Source organism: Protopterus annectens, chromosome 1.part0 (assembly GCF_019279795.1).
Source record: "Protopterus annectens isolate FY-2018-M chromosome 1.part0, PAN1.0, whole genome shotgun sequence".
In the NCBI taxonomy this organism is placed as follows: Eukaryota; Metazoa; Chordata; order Ceratodontiformes; family Protopteridae; genus Protopterus; species Protopterus annectens.
Genome location: NC_056725.1, coordinates 735,182,993 through 735,210,459, shown reverse-complemented (window position 1 = coordinate 735,210,459; position 27,467 = coordinate 735,182,993). Strand labels below are relative to the sequence as shown.

Genomic DNA, 27,467 nt, shown 5'->3' with positions numbered 1-27,467 from the left:
GTCATCTAAACTGTCCACATTAAGTTGCACCCCTATGTTTGTTGAACAACTGTATGTTCGATCAACACAGGTAAACCATATACTAAACCATATATATATATATATATATATATATATATGTATATATATATATATATATATATATATATATATATATATATATATATAATATATATATATATATATATATATATATATGTATATAAATGTATATATATGTTTGCATATACAATAAAACATTGAAGCTTACCCCCCCCATACACACACACACACACACACACACACACACACACACACACACACACACACACACACACACACATATACACACACACACAGTCAGGAGTATTCTCAGAGATATTGTCATCCTGATCTGATTATGCACAAAGCATCATTCACATATTAATTATCACTTCTTTAAAGTGTTAGTCACTAATGGTGTACTTTCTCGGCCTGACACACACTTAAAATTGTCATTATAATTCTCAGCTTTCCCTTGTTAAAATCGAATGCCATTTTTGAGAACTGTAAATCCTTGCTTATTGTGCTGCTTCGGATATGGACTGTCCAGGCATGAGCTGACCTCAGATCACGTGTCTTAACTATGTGACTGTCATGGATGATGCCTGTATCTTACTTATATTGAAGGTGGACCTGAGGTATCCAGGCTAATTAAATTTTACTTCTGTTCCATTTAACTGGTGACGTACCTCTGTATGCGGTCTTCTCGAAGGATGGAATTTTTTTCATTTATTCTTAAAGAGGCACTTTTTATCCTTATAGTTCATGGACTATCTCTCATCCAGGCATTTTGGAGAATTTCTGTCTGTCTCTGGTCCACCATTTTTCAGCAAGAACTACATTCATAGCTTACATTTCAAGACCTAAATGTTAATCTGATTTTAGATCAAAACATGGGTAATTACCCTATTAAGAGATCAGTGAGTGTGCTTGATTGTAGCACTTCTTGATTTCTGTACAGTATTTAACATCATAGATTATGTCATTCTAATTACACATCTCTGCATTTATTTTGGTATTTCTTACAAAATTATTGATTGCTTTGCCTCTGATATATCAGATGGCAGTCAGCAAGTCACTTCCACAATAAATTATTCTGTTAACTATCCACTAACTTGGATGCCACAGGACATAAGCTTGCTCCTTAGCTTTTCAGTGGCTGTATGCTACCAGTGAAAGATGGTGTCCAAAGCAGAGGTGTAATGAATTCAGCTGCACGTTTGTTTTTGTGTTTTATTCAGAAGTGTTAGTCAGATGTTAGTATCCCTAAAGACTATTTGAATGCCACTCTTCAGTAGATGAATTCTAGTCACATGAAACACACCCTAAGAAGATGAAAGCAGTGAGTCATGAATTTTGTTGTGCATCCTTCTGGAGCCCCATTCCTTTCTCCCCTTATTTTATGGGGATGATAGAATGGAGTGTGCTGAATTTGGGAGTGATTCTTGACAACATGCAAATAGTCAAGTCACATCAGCTTATCCTAGATTTCTAGGTTTTTAATGTACTTATAGCCAATGGGACCATTGAGAAGCTCAGCCACATTACCTGCTGTTGTTGGGAGATTATTAGAGCAGACAGTGACTAGATTTTCCCTACCTGTCCCAAATGAAAATTTGTGATTAGCCACCAAATCATCCAGACTGGATTTAAAGGTTGCTGGGAAAGTACTGTGCTTGTTAGGTAAGGAGGAGCTTATTTTATTTATTTAAACTGGATTAGGTTTCTGTCATACCAGCTCATTTTGTTAATTTTGCCCTACACATGTAGGTCTTTAGGTAAGTGTATACCTTACTATTGCCTCTGTGTAGGTGAAGGAGTTCAGAGAGCATGGGGTCATTCATAGCATGGAAGGTTAAGTAGAGATCACCCCTCAGAAATATAAATGAGACTAAGAAGAGGGTAGAGCTTTTAGTTTATCGTAGTGTCTAAGGATACAAAGACCTGAGATCTTTTTGGCAAGAACATGTTGAGGATTTAGAGAAGTATATGCCAAAAAGGCATTATATTCAGTGGTAGGCCTAATTACTGAGGAATAAGGCAGGATTATAATTTCTTTGGACTGAGAAGAGATGTCATGAAGAATAAGGTTTGCAAGGTCGAAGGATTTTCTAACTATAACAGAGATGTACTGGGGAAAGGATGGCTCTTGGACACAGACAGTGATGCTATCCACCTAGCAATGTGGTTTTGGCAGACTTGCTTAATTTGAATTTATGCATGTAGAGGGAGAGTGGATTGAGATCACTGCACTGCAAAAGTTCATTGCACTACTCCCATGAAAAATAAGCGTAAATGCCATGAGACCAAAGAGACACAGAATTAACCATGCTGGTGGGTTTGGGTGATGAATGACTTGAAGGGCTGTTTGATGGAGTGACTGGACCATGGGCTCGGGAAGGCTGCCTATCTGAAGTTTGGTGTTTAGGCAGCATCCTATGAACTATATAGACTGAAATGGAGTCAATTGATATTTTGGTAGGTTTACTGAGATTCCTAATTTCTGAAGCAACTGGAGTACATGATCCTGGTGCATGAGCAGTAGATGCTTAGTGGAGGCAGTGAGCAGCCAATTGTCTAGGTATGGAAAGACTTGAATCACCAGTCGGCACAGGTGCACAGCAACTACTGCTATGAATGTGATGAACACACTGGGGGCTGTTTTGAGACTGAAAGGCAGAGCTCTGATTTGGAAATGATTGGCTTCCAGCAGAAAGTGGAGGAATCTCTTGGTATGCTTTGCTGTTTGATGTGATAGTAGGCATCCTGGCGATCTACAAAGCACATCCAGTAATCCTGCCTCAGAAGAGGCAAAATAGACTGAACTGTGGCCATGTGGAATTTTGTCTGTTTCACAAATTGATTTAAGTGGCTGAGATTCAAGATGGGTCTTAGGTTCTCGGTTTTCTTTGGCAAAAAACCTGGAATAGACTCTGGATTCTAACTGGTCTTGGGGGACAGGTTGGATTACTCTTTTTTTTTCTAGCAGCTTTAAGATGTATATGTCTGCTAAGTCCCACTGATTGAGTGGAATATTGGGGACTTTCTTTTTCTGGGGTTGGAGTAAAAAGGGAATTGGATAGCTTTAGCATCCATTAATCTAATGTTATCTTTTTCCAGGCTTGAGGGTGTTATGAGTGATGCCCCTGACTGCCACCAGAGTGCAACAGCTGGGCAACTGTTCAGGAGCTCTGAAAGGGTTTTTAGAAAAGTGACCTCAAAATCCTATTTTGCTGTCCATCTCAGCCTCTCGGGCATTGTCCGTTAAAATTACCTCCCCCTCTGCCACGGGGAATTCTGTCATCTTGGGAGTCATGGAAAAACTCTGTGATTTGCAGAACCACATCTTCTTCCCCAGCCTCTGATTTCTAGAGAATGTTCTCTGTGGGGTGGAGAAGTGTACTCCCACTGCAAAGAGAGTCATGCCATCCCGTTGACTCCTGGTGAGTGCATCCTTCACTTAAGGTCCAAACAAGGTGGAACCATCATAGGGGCATTAATGAAGGATGACTTGAAGTCTTCCACAAAGTCACATAGTCACAGTGAAGCATGATGGCGCATGGTGATAATGGTGCCAGCTGCTCTGGCTGTGCCATCAGCTGCATTTGAAAGCAGATGCATGGCCACATTAGAAAAAGATTGTAAGGTGGAGAGCTGAGAGTCCACTGTCTTCTGAACATCTTCTGGAAGTACCCCTGAGAGAGACTTGGAAATCTCCTTAGTCAAGTCTCTTTAGAATCTTTATAAGTGGGCAAAGCAGTTCAGCATTCTGAGGGTGAAAGTCATTGATGCATAGGTCCGCTCTCCATATCTGTCCATTGCCCTAAATTCTCTATAGGGAGGATGAACAGATGAGCTTTCTTGTGATAGTTTCTTCTTGGTGGCAGCTGCAACCACCATAGCATCTATCTGTGGGTCTTTACTACAGTGCTTCTGATCTGTGGGTGCTGATAAAATTCTGTCTGCCATTTTTGGAATGGGCTCCACCACATCCAGGTCCTTCCATGCTTGTTGAGACATGATCAACCAGTGGTACCAACCAGGAAAATGTTGGTCCGGTACCAAAATCCTTCAAGAAACCTGATTCATAAGGTGAAGGATCTTGGGGCAATCTTTGCTTCATTAATTTGAGGATATCACCAAAGTTGATGAGTTCAGAGAGGGAGTGAGGGGAAACCTCCTCCCTTCCAAGTTAGTATCTGTAGTATCTGTAGGGAAAGATTCTGATAAAGAGTCTAGGTGCTTCTGTTTGTATGTCATCTTTCTGAGAACACCCTGTATAGGAGTATCAGAGGGGTCAGAGTAAGACAGGGTGCTAAGAAAGCAAACTTCTCAGTGGCAATTGGTAACGGCTGTCCCTGTAGACTAGGATTTAGAGGTCAAGACACACAGTGCAGACAAAGTTTGGTGGGATTGAGCTGGTTGAAAATACATTTTCTTTGGAAGATGCCAAAACCCTTTTGAAAGACTTGACACACAATACTACTACTACCGAAACAGAAAACTCCCTGTGTTCCGAGGAAGACAGGGAAATCTCTGCTCAGAGGAGTTCTGGCCCCAAAGCCGACCTCTGGTCCAAGCTAACCAGGGCAAAAGCTCTCAGGGGAACAGATGGCTTTAAAAACCTCAGTGTCACCTCACTTCCTCCCCACAACTCAGTACCGAAGCTTTGACTCAGAGTCTCATCTCAGTTTGAAGGCATCAGATTTGAGACAGATAAGAATATGGTTAGTGTCAAAGATGTAAGCAACACCAGCACTGACAAAGGAGCTCCAGTTCTAGGTGGTTCCAAAAATCCTGAGCCTGAAGACAGAGTCAGTACAAATTCTTGTAAGGGAGGGGTGAGTTGGCCTGCACTTGGTTCCTGTCCAGGAGATGGTACCAGAATAACCCCAAGATGTAGTGTACTCAAAAACATTCTCATCCTCCCTTCAGTGTTGAGTTCCATGAGACTTCTAGATGATTGGGTGGATAACACTTCTGAAGAAGGATGTGAGTCTCCCCTTTCTTGAAGGAAGAGAGACTGCAGTTTCAAACTCACTGGGCCAGGTGAGTAACTTGTATGTGGGTGGATCAGTTTTGATTCGGTGTCAGTTCAGACCTTCTTAGAACCTTTGGATCAGGACCAACTGTGGGGGTCAGTTTTGGAGATTGCTTTTTCGAAGTCTTGGCAGGAGATTTGCTCCTTTCTTTTTCTTTTTCTCTTTTATCTAATTTTCTGTCTTTATCTTTGACTGAGACTTTAGTCTTCTGCTTGTCTCATTTAAATGGTGAAAATGGAACCAGCGTGTCCCATCTAGTCTGGAGGGACGTCCAAATAATGTTCTTTGCTATGCCTCAGACTCACCAAACAGCCGAAAAATAAGTACAATGAAAGAAAAGGTGAGACTCCGCTGGATGTTCCACTGCTTTATTAAAATACACAAAAAGTTGTATCCAAAACTGGTAAGAAACTCCAACAAAATGAATATCCACTGACAAGCGCTTTCGGGTTAAAACCCTTCATCAGATCACATACTAAAAACACTTCCTGATATTTAAAATACATGTCAACCAATGAGAGTTAGTAAAAAGCCCGCCTTTTCTGCAAGGCTGGTTTTAAAGGTACACAGTCATTTAAGCCCGGAGTTCTGTGGGCCATCAATTCCAAAATCCATTTAGACTCCATAGATTCAGTTAATAGTTTAACATCACCCCCCCTATTGTTCATGACAACATTAACCACTGCTTTGAATTTAAAATTATGTGTGGGTGGGTCTCAATATGCTTATATAAAGCATTATGTGCATCTTTATTCCTAATTGAAGACATATGTTGCAATATTCTTACCTTAAACATATTGTTGGTCTTGCCAACATAAAAACATATGCATTCAGTGCACTCCGCTATGTAAACTAAATTACTTGTCCTACAGGTAGCTTTTGCTTTGAAATTAAAGACATGTCCACTGACTGGATGTGTAAAGGTGTGATCTTTATTTATAAATTGGCATGCTTTACAATATCCACATGGGACACTGCCAATTTTTTCTTTTAGGATACAAGTTTGGGTTACTGTTTTCTCTTTACAAAGGATATCTTTTAGATTCTTGTTTCTCCTATAACCAAATTGTGGATAAGCCCCCACTATATTTCTTAACTTATTATCTTCCCTCAAAATATTCCAGTTTCTGTTGACAATATCCCTGATGTCTCCTATATTACTGCTATATGTAAACAATACCCTTGGTTCATTAGGTTTGTGTGTGGTATTAGTGGTTCTTATTTCCCCTTTATTACATTTAAGCCATGGCTTAAATCTATTATCTCTTTTTGTGATTGGTATCAACCACTCTATTAACCAGTTCTCCTCTATAGCCCCTTTCTAAAAAGTTGTTCTTCAAATTAACCATTTCACATTCAAACATCTTATCATCCAGATTCAATCTGGAAATTCTGCCAATCTGGCCCTGAACAATATTTGAAAACATATATCGGGGGTGCATGCTATCGAAACAAAGCATTGTATTTTTCCAGCATTCCTTCCTATGTAGGCTTGATGAAAAGCCAGCTTCATTTTGTGATATACATACATCTAAAAAATCAATATTTGTGGTTGAACATTTCTTAGTAAACTTCAGGAATGTAGTAGTGGAGTATAGATAGTCTAAAAAAACATCCAAAGATGTAACATCATCCTTCCACAAAAAGAAAATATCGTCCACAAAACGTGTATATAAATGTATATGTTGCATCCATTCTGGCTTATTAAAAATCATAGCCTTTTCCCAATGCCAAAGGACCATATTGGCATAAGTATTGGCACAGGGAGTGCCTATGGCCACCCCCTGTGCCTGTCTATATGTATGTTGTGCTCCTACAAACACATTATTTTCTAGAACCAGGGTTAATAAAGTACTGATTAATATTATTTTCTCCTCATCAACATTCTGATCTGCCAATACCTTTGCCTAGGTGCATGGCACCAAGATAGTAAACATGCTTGGCGTGTGGGTCTTGCAGAGGAAATTTGTGCCCACTCTCGAAGCATTTTTTGAAGCCTGTCGACTCTGACATGGTAAGGAAGCTAGAAAGAAAAGCCTTAAGATTAAACATTAATTTAAGATTTAAAGGTTTTTTTAAGGAAAGAGAAGGAGCGAAAGAGAGAAGAGACCTCATCTAAAGGATAGGCCCTAAGCACCTTTAGTGTGAACTATACAATAAAAGTAGTAAAAAGAGAAAGATGCCAATAATAATAATGCGCTGATGGGAGGAAACTCTCACAGTAGGAGAGTAGCTGCAATGAAGCAGAGATAATATACTAAAATATTATGACCTACTGCCAAAATAGAGCTCTTTGCACACATCTGTACTGCTTAAACAGCAAATGAGATCTGAGGTACAACATAGGGAATTATTGGCAGGGGAGTATTCAGAGCTGTGGAACCGATAATTTTCATAATTGGTGCCAAGGTCGGATACTGTCAAATCTGACAACACATATGTTTGAACGGATGAAAATAGAACACCATTGGATCTCATTTATGACAACAAAGTTGAGATCTTTTACAGATAGCCAGGAGATGTTTCTTTCAGTAAAGCGTTTGTTGATGTGGGATTCTTATCACTTGTGCTTATTTTTAAACTTGCCATAATGCTTGTATCAGCTGGTTGCAACATCTTAGTACATGTATCTAAAAGGAAATAAAATTCAGAGGACAAGGCTACAGTGTTAGATATAAGGTTTGATGGGAGCCATATTTATTTTTTTATTTATTTGACATTTCTTTACCAAGGAGGTCCAACTGGACAGGGAGCCCATTTTCAGCAAGGCCCGGGGAGAAAAGCTCCACATACAAGTTAACAGATACAATTGCTTGCAAAGTAAAACAAACACACATTTTTGAATATACAGAATACATTACACAGGGAGATAACTAATAGACATATTGGTAGATAGGCAATTATACAATGGAAACAGTGGATATTATACAATGGAAACAGTGGATATTATACAATGGATACAGTGGATATTATACAATGGATACTGTGGATATTATACAATGGAAACAGTGAATATTATACAATGGATACAGTGGATATTGTACAATGGATACAGTGGATATTATACAATGGATACCGTGGATATTATACAACGGATACAGTGGATATTATACAATGGATACAGTGAATATTATACAATGGATACAGTGGATATTATACAATGGATACAGTGGATATTATACAATGGAAACAGTGGATATTATATAATGGATACAGTGGATATTATACAATGGAAACAGTGAATATTATACAATGGAAACAGTGGATATTATACAATGGAAACAGTGGATATTATACAATGGATACAGTGGATATTATACAATGGATACTGTGGATATTATACAATGGAAACAGTGAATATTATACAATGGATACAGTGGATATTGTACAATGGATACAGTGGATATTATACAATGGATACCGTGGATATTATACACCGGATACAGTGGATATTATACAACGGATACAGTGGATATTATACAACGGATACAGTGGATATTATACAATGGATACAGTGGATATTATACAATGGAAACAGTGGATATTATATAATGGATACAGTGGATATTATACAATGGATACAGTGGATATTATACAATAGATACAGTGGATAATAGATAAAAGAAGTAGCAGAGGGATAAAGGGGGGAGTTTTTAAGAGTGGATAGTGAGGCGATGAGAGAAAAATAGGGAAAATTAAGTTGAGGGGAGAGGGAGGAAAGAAAAGCTTTAACAGGGGAAATAGATTAGAGTGGGACTCTAAGAAAGTACTAAATTATATGTTTAGCTTTACTGAGGAAGCAAGAGAGGTATAGGTGTGAGAATGAGATTGTAGGAGTGATGTCAAAATCAGCCAGGGGATATGCATGTACAGCGGCAGGTATAAGCTAAGTCAATCTTGAGGAGTTGTTTGAACTTGGAGGGGTTTGTATTTAGGATGTGTTGAGTGATGGTGTTCCAAACCCTGGAGATATGGTTGGTGTAGAGAGAATCCCCAAAACTGCTATATGATTTTGTGACTTTTAGTCAGATAACGGACAAATTTATTTACAAGTCATCCATGAATACAGAGGAGTTATTAGGGATCAAGGCATAGGTTTACAGGGAGAAGGTCATAGTGTGAAGGTCAAATTTGTCTAGTAGAGTATAGCAAGCAGGATAGTGCAGCTGGGGAAAGCACTGTGATGACAAGCAAGGTGATACAATTGAAAACAAATGTTTTTGAGGATAAGTGGGGTGGTGATTTTGGGCGTATGTGTGTTAGGACAAATCTGAAAATTTCTTCTACATAAATCACCTGTTACCATATTTGGATCTTGCAACAATGACTCATACTCTTATTTTACATTCTTGTCATTACTGCAATAAATGTATTTATTTTTTTCAGATTATAACATTGCCTGATTGGAGAATATGCAGGATTCTGACTGGTCCTCCATATTCCAGTGATGATAATTGTGTGCTTCAGGATTTGCACTGGTATTCAGTACTCCTGTGCTGTCAGGATTCTGACTCTTACTAATCCATGTCACAGTCATATTACTCGTGTTGATCCAGGATTCTGACTCTGTTACTTCTCTGTGCTGCAGATAAATTACTCCTGCACTGCCAGGATTCTGACTCTTACTTCTTCATACTGCAGTCATATTACTGCTGTGCTGCCAGGGTTCTGAGTCTTACTAATCCATGTCACAATTGTATTACTCCTGTTTATCCAGGATTCTGACTCTTACGTCTCCATGCTACTGTCATATTACTCCTGCGCTATCAGGATTCTGACTCTCACTTCTCCATGCTGTAGTCATATTACTCCTGGGTTGCCAGGATTCTGATTGATGGTCTACGCTCCTGTCATACTATTCTTCTTCAACAGGATTTGCACTCACTGCCCCTTTGCAGTGACATCGAGGTAAATCAAGCTCATCATCTGCAACATCAACTAGTAGCTCTGACGACATAGCAACCCAATTCAATAAATACTTCAAAGAAAGCATTCTTGCCCTTTCTAATTCTCAGAACTCCCCCACCACCGCAAATCCATCCATAGCACAGAATAACCCCAACGAGTTTCTGTAAACACCATAAAAAGATTGCTAAAAAAACTAAAACCAACCACGCTAGCTGCAGATAGACTTCCAGCTGACTACCTACAAATTGTGGCAGATGCAATAGCATACCCTGTAGCCATACTCATAAACAGATCAGTATTGGAAAATCTTGTCCCTGATATTTGGAAAATCGCCCACATCCTACCTTTACATAAATGTGGCAGTTCTACAGAACTGACCAATTACCGCCCAGTCGCTATTCTCCCTTATCCAAAATCCTAGAGAGATGCATTCACACACAACTGCTGGCTTACCTGCACACACACACAAACTAATGTCAAAAACTCAACACGGCTTTCGTCCTTGTCATAGCACCACCACAGCCCTAATATCCTATACTAATACTGTAAAGCAGCATAGGAACAAGGGTAAATTTGTATCTGCCATCTTTCTTGACCTTTCTAAGGCCTTTGCCATAGTAAATCACAATAAACTTATCAATGTTCTCTCTGACTTAAATCTTAGTCAGTCCTCCATCACTTATTTCAACAGGTCCTTATCAATGACAACACGAGCTCTCCCCTCTTCTTCCTGTTGCCTTAGGAGTTCCCCAAGGCTCAATACTCGGACCCTTACTGTTCTCTCTTTTTACCAACAACCTCCATGTCTCTACTCTACATGTTTCAGTGAGCCAGTATGCAGATGACTCCACCCTAATATGCACAGCCCCTTCCATACAAGTCCTAAATTCTATAACCCAAGATTCCTTTCTGTCTGTTGAAACATGGCTTACTATCACCCATCTTATCTTCAACTCCAATGAGACCAAACTCCTCTTCAGTCCTACAAGATCAACCACGTCAACCCTTTCATTCAATATCATATCCAAAAATAAAACCGTAATCACTCTAGTAACCCACACTAAATTTCTAGGTGTAGAAATTGACAATAACTTGAAATTTGATATCCACATATCCCAAACTATTAAGAAGATCCACAATAAGCTAGGTGTTCTATACAGAAACTATTTCTAACAAGAAACACAAAAGCTACCATTGCCTGCACACACCTCTTATCAATTGTCTTTTAACGCATCACCAGTTCTAACCAACCTCAGAAAAACGGATTTAGCCAAACTCGAATCCTGTTATAACAAGATTGCCAAATATGCCACAGACTCCTCATATAGGACATATCACTGATTCTCTCTTTAGCAACTGAACTGGCTTGAATTATCTTGTCTACTACTCTTTAATCAAATAACTTTTGCCCACAAAATTTTGCATCAACCACAAAAAAAAAAAAAAACTGCTCTCCAGAGTCTTATACAACCACACTCCAATTGTAGATCTCTCCGTTCTACAAATAAACTACTTCTGGACATCACCAAAGCTAACATCTCAGCTGTTGAATCACTCTTCTTGCACTGCATTCCTAAAATATGGAACACACTACCCACCCAAATAACTTCTAGCTACTCTACAGTACAAATTAAAAACTTCAAAAAATCATACTTAAGCAATTCTTGCATCTGTCCCTGCACTTGTACTGGATAGATATTTTATTCCTAAACCATTACATATGTGTATTTCTGGGACTACATACTGTGAAACTACTTAACCATCTATAGGGAATCTATGTATATGTCTGCTTAACAACAAGGTCACTATCAAAGCTATGGCGAAATGTATTTATCAATGTAAAGCTCAGTTTAAACCACTGTTTAACATCTGTATAATGCAAACATACTTTCTGTTCCCATTTCTTCATGTTTATAATGGTCTGAAGAAGCCACCGATGAGGTGAAAGCACTTACCAATTTTTACATTAAACGTTTTGAGCTTGCGTGCCTTGCGTCGTATTTCTGCATATAGTTTTCTCTGTTTACTCATATTTTTGTTTAGTGGAGACACGTCTGCCTGTGGAGTAACTTGTTTGGTATATTTATACTTTCTGTTCTGTTGTCAGTATTGTTCTTTTGTTACATTTGGACTTCGTCAATTTGGACTCTTGTGAGTTTTATACCTTTGTTCATTTGTCTGTTTTGTACTTCTGCTAATTTTAGATCTTTTCTCCCTGGACCTCCGCTGAAAAAGTACCTGTGTCCAGTCGGACTTTCCTGGTAAACAAATGTAAAATAAATAAATAAAATAATAAAATCACTATTTAAGATTTTGTCCTTAATTTTTCAGGCTCTACACAGTCATGGACTTCCCTGTTTCCTGTTGTCCTATGCCCTAAAGAGACCATCAAGATCATTTGGCGAGTGGACGTTAGTTGTTCCAAGGAACTGTTTAGAGATCACAGATAGGCATTCATTATAGGTTCATAGGTTCATACTAGGCTATCTGCCCCCGGCATTTTACAGCTAGCCCCCATAGTTTTGGCTTACTCCACCCCTTTAGTATGGGAACTACCCATTATTTTATTTTGCTGTGTGCCTCTGTTGCAGACACATGAGGTAATCCCTGGGGTATATCTGCGATCCTCCATCCTTTGTCTTTAGTTTCTCCAGCGAAGGGAACAAGGCCTCTGTCTGCTGCCTCACATATACCGGGATTTTATTCCACAGCATAGGGGTCTTCCTCGATGAATCCCTCCAGCAGCATGTCCTAATAATATTTAAGTCTCGGTTTTTAAGTCTCCCTGGGGATCTAGATTTTTGATAGATTTTTTGAGGGTGAAGCATATCATCAAAAATCTGGTGTTGACATGGCCTTGTATGTTAGGCAAAGGTCTTGAGTGAGCATAAAGCCTGAGTTTCGAGCTGGAGAGATTTTTCATTTCAGCAGTAGACACTTTGTTGGAGAGACTTTTTCTTTTTTGGTGAGTGACTTTTGTGTGTGGTCAGATACATTCTGCAAGTGTCGGGTCAGATACATTCTGATCTCTGGAGGCTCAATCGGGGCGATATGACCTCCTTGGATATAGACTAAGGTACTCAATGAGAAGGTGGATTCCTGTAGAATTGATTCATGTAGTGATAATGGTGGTCTACTTCTTTCTACTATCAACCTATGAATGACAGACTACTGACAACTTCTGGTCACAGTCCCTGGATTGTAACCTATACTCAGTGGTATGTACCTTTTGGGTAGCTAGGGGTTAACCTTGTTTTCCGAAGGGTATATTTCTCATTTTTTTGGCATTGCTTTTATAGTTATGGCTCACTCTGTGAGATGTTCCTTTAGTTCATGGCTTGGGATTTGTGTGTCAGATGTGTGTTTACTATCAGTGCTTCTTTTTACATGTCATGCCGTAAAAGTTGGGCCCACATAAGAGGCCCTTGTTACAGGCCTTGTGTAGTAGCTTTGGGACAGACAGGGGCGAGCCAGGGGAACTGTACTTAGGCACCCCAGAGAGGCTTTGGTGCAGAGTGCAACTCTGACCCTGGAGGTTAGGGTTCTCTCAGGGTGTTGCAGATTTTTCCATGATATGATAGTTAACATGCAAGCGTGGGTGGGTCAATGATGGAGGGCCTTATTCTGTATCAAGCTCCTCGTCAATGGCTTTGAAGGCTGTGGACTGCCTTTTGGTAATCTGCCTTTTGACAGACAGCCAAAAAAGGATTGTCCAGTGGTCTGTTGAAAAAGTCAATTATTTATAGAAGGATTCATGGTCCAAAGTCAAAACATTCCAAATTCTTTATGTCTTGATTTATGAGGTTATCCTCTCCATGAGGTGGGATTGCAGATAAGGCTTGTCAAGCTTAATTTCCAGGGCATTCCCTCGGTGGTGGGCGACATGAGTCAGGACCACGATTTGCGGAGCGCTTTGTGAAGTGGGACCACAGTTGCGTAGAGGTCCTGGCTATGATTAAACAGCTGTCGGGTTTTAACTCCTGTCAGCTGTCTTCCTCCTTTTGGCCGGGGGACGCAGGTGGGTCAGAGAGATGCATTGGGTTGCTGGAGAGAGCAGTGGAGACTGTGGCGTTGCTTTGATTTTGAGGATGCAGTAGGAGGTTGGAGCGGTTTGTCTTTGGGGGGGGAGGTGAAGTTAGATTATACCAGCAGGATTTTGAACTTTCTCTGAGTTTTCAAAGCAATATCCATAGGTTTTTGAAGTTTCTTTTATTCTATCTGTTGATTCCATCCCTCTAGCTATTTTTTAGCTTTCTTATCTTGTATTGTCTTTGAGTCTTTAGCTTATTTTCTTGTTTTCAAGTCTTTGGATACCTTTTAGGATGCTTTTTCTTTTCTTATAGTTTTTGTTTTCTTTTATCCTTTTGTTGTTTTATTTATTTTGTAGCTGGTTTCCGGCATTTGTTCCTTATCTTGTTTTTGCTTTGTTTTGTTTTAGGTTGGACCTTTGCCTTCTGGTACAATTGTTTAGTGTGTTCTTTGCTTTGTTGAGGACTGTTTGCTGGCAGGTGCTGGCCCCGGGGCTTTGTTGGGATGCTGCATTCACCTTGAGTCCTGTGAAGTGTGAACTGTTTTCTTGGGGAGCTCACACTGGTCTTTAGACAGGTAGTGTTTCTTAGGTGATGATGAGACTGAGTAGTTTTTTACCTCTAGTTGCCTGGTGAATGGATGGGGACTCAACCGAGAGTTGATCCCATTGTGATCTTTTCTCACTATAGTGAGGGGTGTTAGTAGTGTTGCTCATATGTTCATGTTGATGAGATGAATTTGAGTTTATGTTTGGTCCCTTGTGTGGCTGTGAGGTGTTTCAGGTTGAGTTTATGAATTCCGGAACTTTTATGCTACTGGGCTGTTGTAGCTTTGGTTTGTAGTTGATTAATTGCATATAAGTAGTGTTTAATGGTGACCGATGTGGGAATTATATTTGTGAGTGGTTGTGAGAATCTAGTATGTTTTTGTTGAAGAGTTTGTGCCTCCTCTGCTGTTGTGAGGGTGGTATTACCTACATAGCTTAATAAACTACCTTCTCTGTTACCTCCATGGTGCATTAAGGTCTCGTTCTGAAGTTCCTCTAAATGTTATCTGAGCCGCAAGTGTGTTAGGCAAGGAGACTCGTTGAAGCTGGGGTACCAAAAATGTAGTTAATTACAAAAAGCTATAAAAGATAAGTGCTTTTGTTTTTAAACTGAAAAACTTCCTCAGATGTCAGCCATTTAAAAACACAGCTCATTTATAGTCTAAAGAACAATGGGTAAAATCCAGTCAGCAATTACAGAGAAAAACATGTCACTGCTGAGCCGCTTAAGATAACAGGACATTTAAAGGATCCACTTATTTGTAAAATAAATTATACACAAACATATACCAAGTGAACCCAATGACTATACAACCCATAGGCAGCTAAAAAACACACTTAATGCATAAATAAAAAAAGCAAGTTCATATAATATTTGTTTTAACAAATAATTTATGCTCAAATATTCATTAAGTCCTGGCCCACAATTCATGTTAAGACACAGTTGCTAATATAATTCATGTTTTTCAAGTTTTAAGATCCATGGTCCCCCCACTTTCATTCATAGACAGATGTTCAATAATTATAAACTTAAAATCATGACACAGGTTCTCCTGTAAATGCTTTGATAAAGCATTAATATCAGCCTTTTTTCTAATGTTGTACAAGCGCTCATAGATTCTATCTTTAAACTGCCTCTCAGTTTTTCTAACATAGAACCTGGAACATATAATACACAGTGCACAATAAACTACCCTATTGGTATTGCAATTAAAAGAGCCATTAATTTTAAGTAAGTTTTTATTAATAGTTATCTGAGTTAGGGGGATATATTTCAGTCCACCGAGAAGTGAACAGAAATAAAGGAGAGACCATTCCATACTTTAGTCTGCCAAATAGCTTAATGTCACAAAATCACACAGAAGAGAGGTCATCATGAAACAGGTAGACTTCTTTCTGGAAAGGAAGGTAATTGAGGTCAAGTCAGAAATTTCAAAGTTGTATTTAGTGAGATGGTTGACCCCCAGTATAAACCGCAGGTTGCCAAAGTCAGCTGAAAGCAGAGGTCAGAAAAGGCTCTAAGGTCAGCAATGATAAGGCTGAAGACTTGGAAGTTGACTGGAGTGAAACCTCAGATGAAACTACCCAAGGCTGTAAAATCTTAGGAAGGAGAGAAAATTGGGGGAATTGAAGAATAACAGTAACAGAAAACAGCAGGTGTAAAAATGACAGAACAGATGTGTGTCTGAGCCAAGTAAAGAACAAAAAAAGATATGTAAGGAATATTGGTGTTGGAATACTGAACTCGGGGAAATTATCAAAAGGAAGCAGTTGGTAGCAGAAAAAAATAAATCAAGCTATGAAAGAATACCGATTGGCTAACAAAGAGGCTAAGAGCAAAAACAGGGAGTTAGAGAAACTCTACCAGCTTCTGGAAATGGATGCAGAAGATGGCTCTAAGATACTCTGTCAGGTTTAGAGCTGAAGCTGCCACTAGGTGACCTGGGCAGTCACCTAGGACCCACTGGCTGGGAGCGGTCCCTGTTGACCTGGGGGCTGCCACAGCATTATTTGCTTTTTTAATTAGAAAACAAACACAATAAATTACGTGTTGTTTAAAAGGGCGTTCTTCTTTAAGAATGCCATCTACTTCTGTGCATCCCTACGTGAGTCAGTGCACTCTGCTGTTGCTTGCTTCGTCTGCGTTCCATGACCAGAGTTTAAATACAAGGCATTAATACACTTGCTGCCTATTTCTGTCCATCAGTGTTGCCTGCACAGACAAACCTCAGAATAAAGCACAGAAGAGCAAACAACCATCAGTAAGGTGGTGTGTGTGTGTGTGTGTGTGTGTGTGTGTGTGTGTGTGTGTGTGTGTGTGTGTGTGTGTGTGTGAGAAATGTCCTAATTAGGGTTGGCAGGTTAGTTAATTTGTTCAGACTCAAACCGTGTACCTTGGTTACAGGAGGCACAACCTTGAATCCTGCACACCAACTACCAAACTATTAAAAAAATGAGTTTCAGTGTATTTTCAAGGAATTGCGAGGTTAAGTGCATTTTCAAGGAATTATGAGATTCAAAGTAGATGAGTTTACTGCTGCTCATGGTAACTGGAGAAAAAATAGCCCAAGTAATGGGACATTGGAGTGGCTGTGTGTGTGTGTGTGTGTGTGTGTGTGTGTGTGTGTGTGTGTGTGTGTGTGTGTGTGTGTGTGTGTGTGTGTGTGTGTGGAGCCCCAGTCCATTATCCTGCCAAGTGCTCCATTTGACTATGGCCTGTCTCCCCTGGGCAGTAAAAGTTGAGCGGTTAATGAAGCTAGAGGTGATAGAGATGAAGTGCTTGAGGGTGGCAGGATACACAATGTGGTACTGATGAAGAAGTGAGGACATCAGAGCAGAACCAGAGTAGCTCCAGTTGCAGAGAAGGTCAAAGAGAACAGATTGCAATCATTCTGACACGTGCAAATAAGCAGAAGACAGTCTGGTGAAGAAGATTTGAGATGGACAGGAAGAAAACAAGAGGAAGCAAGGTCTTCCTTCAAAGAGATGTATGGGTTTTATGAGAGAAGACCTGCAGTAGGCAGGCATGACTATCAAAGAAGGTAGGAGAGTGGCACTAAATCGAAAAATATGGTGACAATTGACAAGACATCCCAACCCATGTAGAAAATGGGAAAAATGGGGTTGATGATGATGATGATGATGATTCCTGTCAGGCTGGCCTGTGTATTACTTGTTAGTATTGGTTGTGCTGGCCTGTCTTCTGCATGTCGTCTTTTGCATGTCATTGTTTGTGGGCTGGCCTTTCTGTTGTGTGTCAATACTGGTGTGTTGCATACACTGCTTCAGAACTACTTTTTGCTGAACCCTATGCTAAAAATCTGTAGGCAATCATTAGCCTTTTCTCTTGCTGGAAGCTTTCCATGATGTAGACTGTCAGCTCTGAAGATGGTTCTGTGCTATATTTAGATATAATAGGTTTATAGGTTCATAGGTAAGTACTAGGCTATCTGCCCAATGGCATCTATAACCTTAGCCAGAATGTGTTGGCTTTCACCACCCCCTTAGATTAGTTCCCTGTGCCTCTGTCCAGCAGAGCCATTAGTTCCCTGTGCCTCTGTCCAGCAGAGCCATTAGTTCCCTGTGCCTCTGTCCAGCAGAGCCACTGCAGTGATCCCCGGGGTAAATTTTCTGTTTTCCATCCAGTCGTTAATGTTTCTCTTGAAGAGTGTTAGTGAGGGGCTCTGCCTAATGTAGATTGTAATCCTGTTCCAAAGCATGGGGAGTCTCTTGGACAGGAATCTATCCCTCCAGCATGTCCTATTTATCGTTGTGGTGAGGTTTAGATCCCTAGAGCGTGTGGCTCTCAGGGATGTGTTTTTTTTAGGTGACGCATGTCCATAAATTCTGGATTGGACATGGCCTTGTATGTCAGGCAGAGATCACCTCTGAGTAAGCGGTATGCAACTGAGTACAGCTGGAGTTTCTTCAATCAGGCTGCATAGGGCATCTATTTGAGGCCAGTAATCCTCTTGGTGAGGTACTTCTGTGGTCTTTCCAGCTGTTGCAGGTGTCTTGTAAGGTACATCCCAAATGGGGTGTTGTACTCTATGATGGGTCTAATGAGTGATGAGTAGAGGGGCACAATAACCTCTTTTGTTCTAGATGCGAACCCTTTGATTAAGTGGGCCACATAGAAGGATTTTCTAACCACCTTGGCAATATGATTATCAAAGGAGAGATTACTATCTACTTGGGTCCCCAGATCCCTTATTACATTTTCTGTATTTAGGGGGCTACCACGTATGTGGTAGTTCATGGGTACTTTGTTTTTTCCAAAGGGGATGACTATGCACTTTTTGGCATTTAGCTTGAGGCCATGATTTTGACACCAGGTATCCGTCTCAGTGAGACCCTTCTGGAGGATGTCTATATCAGCTGGAGAGTCAATTATGGCCCCTAGTTTGCAGTCGTCTGTGAACCTGGTCAGCCATAGTCCTCCTGTGCTTGCCTGTACCTCTGAGAAGTATATACCGAACAGGAGGGGTCCCAGGACTGAACCTAGGGGGACACCACTTGTAACCGGTTTAGAGTCAGACCTAGAGCCTGCAACTCTCACCATGTGGGTTCTATCTGTGAGCCAATTGGCAGCCCATCTCATGACGTAGAGGTTTATGTTCAGGCTGGTGAGCTTGTCTATAATACCAGAATGGGGAATGGTGTTGAAAGCCTTTGGGAGGTCTAGGTAGGCTGTATGGACCTCCTTTCCCTTGTCTAAACCTTGGTAACTGTCTTAAAGAAGTCCACGAGGTTTAGGAGGCATGATCTGCCTTTAACAAAGCCAAACTGGGTAGGGTCCAATGTTTGGAGGTTCCCAGTGTCTCTGTTAATGAGTTCCATGATGATGCGCTCCATGTGTCCCAGGCTGTGTCATACGCGAGCTCCAAAAGGAATTAACCCCGCATCTTAATACCCTGTTCATTCTCAGCCTCTCCACAGGATATGTGCCCATAGAATGGCGCACGGCAGTGGTGGTCCCACTACACATGGGTGGGGCCACAACTGACCCTGGGAACTACCAACCAATAAGCCTGACCAGTCTGATCTGTAAGGCTATGGAGCGAATCATTATGGAACTCATAAATGGAGAGATTGGGAACCTCCAGTTGCTGGACCCCACACAGTTCGGCTTTGTCAAGGGCAGATCATGCCTCCTGAACCTGGTGGATTTCTTTGAGACAGTTACTCAGGCTATAGATAAGGGAAAGGAGGTACACACAGCTTACCTTGACCTTGCTAAAGCATTTGACACCATTCCCCATTCAGGTATTATTGATAAGCTCACCAGCCTGGGCATAAACCCTTACGTCACAAGATGGATTGCAAACTGGCTCTCAGACAGATCCCATAAAGTAAGAGTAGCGGGATCTATGTCCGAATCCAGACCAGTAATGAGTGGTGTGCCTCAGGGCTCTGTCCTGGGGCCCCTCCTGTTTGGCATATACTTCTCAGAAGTACAGGCAAGCACGGAAGGGCTGTGGCTGACTAAGTTTGCAGACAACTGCAAACTGGGTGCTATAATAGAGTCTCTGGCCGACATGGAGATCCTCCAGAAGGGCCTAAATGAGACTGATGCATGGTGTCAAAGCCATGGTCTCAAGCTAAATGCAAAAAAATGCGTAGTAATCCCCTTTGGAAAAACAGAGTACCCATAAACTACAACATAGGAGGTAATCCCCTGAAATCTGAAGAAGAAATAAGGGATCTAGGGACCCAAGTAGATAGTCAGCTTTCCTTTGATAACCATGTTGCCAAAGTGGTTAGAAAATCCTTCTATGTGACCCATCTGATCACGAAAGGGTTTGCATCAATATCTAAGGATGTAATGGTGCCCCTCTACTCTTCCCTCATCAGACCCATTATTGAGTACAATGCACCAATTGGAATGTACCTGGCTAGACATCTCCAGCAGCTGGAGAGACCACAAAGGTACCTAACCAAGAGGATTACTGACCTCAAACAGTTGCCCTATGCAGCATGATTGAAAAAGCTAAGACTGTTCTCTGTTGCATACCGCTTTCTCAGAGGTGATCTCTGTCTAACGTACAGAACCATGTCCAACCCAGAATTGTTGAACATGCTCCATCTTAGCAAAACCAAATCTACTCGAGCTACACGCTCTAGGGATATAAACCTCAACACAACAATGAATAGAACATGCTGGAGGGATAGATTCCCTTCGCAGAGACTTCCCTTACTATGGAACAGGGTCCCGATCTACATAAGACAGAGCCCCTCACTATCACTCTTCAAGAGGAACTTTGATGACTGGATGGGTAACAGAAAGTTCACACTGGGGATCATACCAACAGTACTACTAGATAGGGGCCAAGGGTACTAGCTGCTAGTACAAGGCTCTAGGGAACTACTAAAGGGGCGGTGAATACCGCACAATGTTGCTGGGCTAATATATGCCTTCAGGCAGATAGCCCAGTACTAACCTATGAACCTATAACCTTGCAGATCAGGCTAGTCAGGCTTATGGGGCGATATTTCCCAGGGTCCGTTGTGGCTCCACCTTTGTGGAGCAGGATAACTGTTGCTGTGTGCCACTCAATGGGTACATAGCCTGTAGAGAGGCTGAGTTTGAATAGTGTGTTTAGGTGAGGGGTTAGTTCATTTTGGAGCTTGTGTAAGACACAGCCTGGGACAACATCTGGTGCCATTGAAGCTGTGTTTTTGGCTTTGGATAGGGCTGTTTTAACCTGTGTGTCAGTGATTGCCAGGGCTCTACATTCTTCTGGTATGGTTATGGGCCTTTTAGGGGGGTGAGAAGGGGGTGAAGTTTGCACTAAACCTGTCTGCCAGAATGTTGGAAATATCAGTCGGTTCAGTGTATTTTGTGCCATTATGCACTAACTCAGAGCAGATCTGAGAGTTTTCACTTAGGTTCTTGACATAGCTAAAGAATGCTTTGTGGTTATCTTTGGAGTCTGGCAATTTTTCTTTCGAAGCTAGCCTTATTTATTTATTTATTTATTTATATTTGTTGACCGGGAGTGTCCGACTGGACGTAGGTCCATTTTCAGTGGAGGCCCGGGGAGAAAAGCTCCACAGTTAAAATAATCAGACAGTAGTTACATTGGATTACAGAGCGATTAACAATTTACATAGCAATTACTTACAACATATTTACAGATGAAGAACATAGTACATCAGTAGACAACTAGAATCTTTATCTGTGAAGTACATAACAGACATTAACAAATGTTTCAAGAAGAAGTTCTTGCTGTATAATAAGTACTGGCTTATGAGCATCTGAGCTTGCCATAATCAAGGTAGTTAGTGGAGTGGAAAGAAAGGTAGTGGTTAGATGGGGAGGGTGATATTAGAGTGGGAGTTGCAAGGGCATAACTAGCATGTTTTTAGGTGCGCTTTTAGTAAAGTTTTGAAGTGGGTGCATGATGGTATGGAGGTAATTGTGGGTGGGAGGGAGTTCCATAATTTGGCTATGGTGCAAGAGAATAGTGCTTCACCAGCAGAGTTATTGGCTTTAGTGGTCTGCAAGTGATTTTTGTTGCTGGATCTTAGTGGTCTGGTGGTGCAATAGGGTTGGAGTAGATTCTGGAGAGATGGGACATTTAGTGGATGATTTACTAGTTTGTGGGCAAGTGAGAGTTGATACCATTGAAGGAGGTGAGGGAGTTCAAGCCAGCCCAGTTCAGCAAGTGAGAGACAGTAGTGACTACGGTAGGATGCCCCTGTGGTGAATTTGGCGATTTTGTTGTAGCAGGTCTCTAGCTTGTTTAAATCGCATTGCCTTTGGTTGGTATATATTGAACAGGCATAAAGTAGGATGGAGATAAGGTGGGAATTTGCTATTGAAATCTTTGCTGCTTTGGTGAGAAGTTGCTTATTTCTGTATAGCGCTCCTAGTTTATTGTGGACTTTTTTTATGGTCAAGGATATGTGAATGTCAAATTTTAGTTTATTGTCTATTTCCACTCCTAGCAATTTGGTGAGTTCAATTGGGTATATAGTGGTGTTGTCTTTTGCTGTGATGTTAAAGTGAGAGTTGTTTTGAGTATGTTTGGTGGGTTGAAAGATGAGTAGTTTAGTTTTGTTTGGGTTGAGTATTAATTGGGCATCGGATAACCAAGTTTCAACAGAGGAAAAGGCTTCCTGTGTGACTTTTTGCAGTTTGGGTAGGGACTGGGCTGAGCAGATGATGGTTGAGTCATCTGCATTGTATGAGTGTGCCATGTTTGGTGGCAGAGGCTAGATTATTGGTGAAAACAGAGAAGAGTAGGGGTCCAAGGATGGATCCTTGGGGAACCCCTATGGAGACAGGTAGTTGGGGAGATATGTCATTCTGCCATACAACGGATTGTTGGCGGTCAGACAGGTAACTCTGAAACCAGTTGGTGACCGATTGTGAGAAGGATGGGTTATTGAGGACAGAGATAAGTTGTTTGTGTGGGACCATGTCAAATGCTTTAGATAGGTCTAGGAGAGTAGCAGAGGAGAGATAGCCATTGTTTTTATGCTGAAGTATAGTGTTAGTAAAGGAGAGTAAGGCAGTGGTGGTGCTATGGTTTGGTCGGAATCCATGCTGAGTATTGGAAAGGAGGTTGTTAGTAAGGAGGTAGTCTGAGACCTGAGAGTGTATGCATCTCTCTAGCATTTTGGAGAGTGGAGAGAGAATAGCTATGGGGCGGTAATTGGTTAGTTCTGTGGAGGGTCCGCCTTTGTGGAGGGGAATTATAATGATACTTTCCACAGTGTGGGAACGTAACTTTCTGACAGAGATTGGTTAATCAAGATGGATACTGGGTAGGCCAGAGCATCAGCTGCGATTTGTAGGTATTCACTTGGGAGGTTGTCTGCTGCTAATCTGGTGGGCTTAAGTTTAGTTAAGAGTTTTTTTATGTTGGAGGTAGGTACAGGAGAAAAAGAGAAGGCAGTAGGGAGATTACTAGTTGAAGGTGTGGGTTGGAGGGGGGGGGTTGTGTTGTTTAGCTTGTGATAGTATGGTTTGTGTGAAGTGTGTGTTGAATGAGGTAGCAATATTTTCTGAGGAGTGAGGGATGTTAGGAGGAGGGGTACTGACTTTACCTGGGTGGAAGATGGAGTTTATGGAGGACCAGAATTGTTTGGGGCTGTGTTGAGAGGAGTCTAGGGCAGACTGGTAGTATTGGAATTTGTCCTGTTTTATTAGCTTTTTGACTCTATTGCGTAGTTTTAGGAATTTCTGTCTAGTTGAGGTGGTTTTGGTTTTGTGCCAGTGCTCCCAGGCTTTATCCCTGTTTTTCATTTCTGACTTAGTGGTTTTCTGTATCCATGGGGAGGGTTGTGCTTTGATTCTGGAAAGTCATGGGGGCAGGGTAATTAAGGATGCTCAGGAAGATAGTATTAAAAAATTCAACTGCGTCATCAAGGCTGAGGTACTTTAAAGGATGCCAGTTACATTCTTTGAGGGATGAGATGAATGTGAGTGGGTTAAAGTTTAGTTTTTTACGTATTTGACGGTAGATGACAGGTTTAGCTTGGTATAGGTATTTTCTGAGTAGGAATGTTGGGGAGTGATCACTGAAGCTATCTGATAAGCAGCCTGTTATATATGACTGGGGGCTCTTACTGACTAGTATCCAATCCAGGGTAGTGTGCTTGCTGGAGTTTTTATTTATCCTGGTTGGCGACTGGACTAGTTGGGTGAAGCCATGAAGGTTTACATGATGGGTTGGATGGTTGCCAGAACAGGATTGCCAGTCAATATTGAAATCACCTAAAATGATAGTTTCTTGGGGGAGATGGTGGGTAGACCAGCTGAGGAGGTTTTCTAGTGGAGGGATGTTTGGGCCAGGTGGAAAGTAGCATCCAATTATGTTGATGGTTTTGTTTTGGTTTATTTTGAGGTTGGTATATATTATTTCTTCATTGCCTATTTGTGGAGCTGATGATTTTAAGATCTGGATGTTTAGATGCTGTTTAAATATTATAGCTACACCGCCTCCTTTCTTGTTTAGCCGGTCTACTCTTAGTATGCCATAACCTGTGGGGAGTATTTGCTCACTGGTAATGTGAGGTTTTAGCCAGGTTTCTGTCAGGATGACTATATCTGGGGAGTACAAGTCTATGGTGGTATGGAGTTCATGGACTTTGTTGGATATACTTCTAATATTTAGGCTTAGTAGAAGGAAGTCACTTGGCTTTCTATTGGCTGTAATATGGGAGAAGTTGTGGTTTCTAGTCTGATTATGAGGATTGGGGTTGGAGATGGTAGGGTCAGGGATGGGGTGGATATCTCCACTTAGGGCTAGTTTAGATATGCATGAGGTTATTAGTTTTCTCAGTTTTTGAATGTGTTTGTTTATAATTGAAACTTTATCATTGTGCTCTTTGGGTAATAGGTATGGTGGGAGGGTTACTGTGTAAAGTTTTAGGGATGCTTTATGCTTGAGTAATATAGTTGGTAGAATATGTGGGGGGGTGCATAGGGATGTTTCTTGAGTTGGTGGGAGTGAGGGTGAGACATGAGTGGTGGTGTGAGTAGTAGTACAGTGGTAGTGGTTGAGTGGGGGAATGATGGAGCTTTGGTAGGATGTAAGATATGCAAGGAGAGTGCATGCAGTGAGCATAGGTAAGGTATGCTTGTACATGTTAGTTGAGGAGGTGTGATAGTAGTGGGAAGATGGAGGAGGTAGTGTTAGGGTTTAGTGCTGTGGTTGGCTACTGGAAAGATGGGAGGGGTTTGTGAGTGTAATAAAGGTTGGACCACTGGGGGCGGGAGAGAATAGGGGACAGGGTGGGGAGTGAAGTGGGTAGAGACCCTGTTAGTTGCTCTTATAAGGGGGCTGGAAACAATCAGGTAACAGAGTTAACTGATAAATGAACATATGATAGTGACAAGGGTGGTTGTAGTTGTAAAAATGGTGCCTGCCACAGGTAATATTTATTAACTTTGGGATTGTCTTAAGGTAATAAACAGGGAAAGGGGGAGGGAAGAACAAGGGTGTGAGCAGGCAGTTCTTTGTACTGCTGCTAATGAGCCAAAGCAAAGACAAGTTTGTGTTTAAGAAACAATCCCAATTGACCAAGGACTGCTCTGAAACTGTAAGTAATTTCTTAACCATTTGCCAGGTGGAAAAACAGGATAACCTTGTATCAGTAGGCTACTGTGGTCTCATTTTAAATTAAGAAACACACAGTATTGATCAGTTATGGATACTATTTGCTAATAGAAGGGAATAAGAGATAAAGTGGAAGATGAGTGTGTGTGTGTGGAGGGGGGGGGGGGCTGCTTACAAGCCAAAGCAGAGTGCTCTCCAGGGGAAAATGAATATTGGCTCAAACAGGTAGACACATACTCAAAGTTAACTTTAGCTGTTTAGCACTGGATGATTTTATGAGGGATCATAGTTTCTTGCTGATACTGATCAGGGATGTCTTTCCTTCTTGGAATTTTACTCTTTTCTGTACTAGTTTCCTCCTTCTATTGTATAGCTTGTTTATGGCAGGGGTCCACCAGACTGGTTTCCTTTTCTTGTAGGAGTGAGTCTTGGTTTTGCTTGGGATAGCACGATCCATGCATTCTTGCAGGTGCTCATAGAGTGCCTTTGTAAGGGACTCAGCAGCTTAGACAGTGTTGTCCTTTAGCATGGGGGCTGTGAACCTTTCTACCTCGGTCTTAAGTAATGTGAAATTTGCTTTTGAAAAGTTTTTCATGGTGGTTTCCTTGATTTGGGGTGGGGGTGGAATGTGGATATCCAGAGTGATTAGTCTATGGTCTGATCTAACCAGCAAGGGGTTGACCTCTGATGTAGAACACTGTTCGCCCATGTTGATGATGACCAGGTCCAATATGTTGTTTCCTCTGGTAGGGGTGTTGACCAGTTGATCCAGGATGTTCGAGTTTATAAATTCTAGGAAGCGTTGGGCAAGGGAGTTAGTACTTGAGTAGTTCTCCCAGTTAATGTTTGGGTAATTGAAATCACCCAATATTAGGGCGTTTGGTAGGACCTTCATATTTTGCAGTGTTTCCAGAAATGCAGAATGGGGGTCCTGGGTCATGGTGGGTGATCTGTAGCAAGTTACAATTTGAATTGCAGTTTTGCCCATTGTTAGTTGCACATGGATGATCTCTGAGGCATTGTGCTGTGCCACTAACCTGGAGGTGTGGGTATCCTTGATAAATATTGATACACACCCACCTTTTGTGTTTCCATCTGGGTTCTGTGGCCGAAAAGTATGGTATGAGTTATAGCCTGGTAGTGCTAGGGTGCTCTCTGGAGCCTTAAACCAGGTTTCTGTTACTGCACAGATATCTATGTTCTCCATACTGAGGAGTGTCTCGAGTGCATGCATTTTTAGGTTTAGACTTCTGGCGTTGAGTAGCATTACCCTCAGTTTTTGGTTACTTGTGCTATTTATGCTGGTGGGTTTGTCTTTTGAGCCTTGCCTAAAAAAGGCACTATGGGGATGGCAAAAGCCTTGGCCAGTATTTGAAAGCCTAAGGGTAACAGGTGCAAGCCATCTCTTGCGAAGCAACGTGGCTTGTCAAGCATGTCATCCCAGGTGGACAGATGCTGGATCCCCTTTGAATGACACTAGAAACTTAGCCAATTGTTGAAATTGATCATTTTTTTCTTTATACTGTGGCATTATTCTTGGGGAGGCAGGAGGCTACTCAGGGTCAGGGTCATACCAGCCTGGGCTACATGATCAGAGAGCTCTTCCATGTCTCTTTTCATGTAGTCCAGAGAGGTATGTCTCAGGTCATTCACATCAACATGGACAATGACAGAGTCATATTTGTACTTGTTCTGGAGCGACCTGAGTGCTTGTGTTATGTGGTGGATCCTGATGCCTGACAGGTAGCTAACTGTAACCTTCTCCTTGTCCAGCCTAGTTAGTGGGACATCAGTGTGCCTGACTATAGAGTTGCCTAGTACTAGTGTGTTGGGTATGTTATTTTGCCTTAA

The 27,467-nt window shown here is 41.2% G+C and overlaps 1 protein-coding gene across 1 annotated transcript in view; it reads left to right on the top strand.

Moving 5' to 3' along the window:
* The window catches only part of LOC122794347 (chitinase-like protein PB1E7.04c), a 1,804,082-nt gene that overhangs the window by 1,066,963 nt on the left and 709,652 nt on the right, over window positions 1–27,467 (top strand). The window lies entirely within an intron of this gene.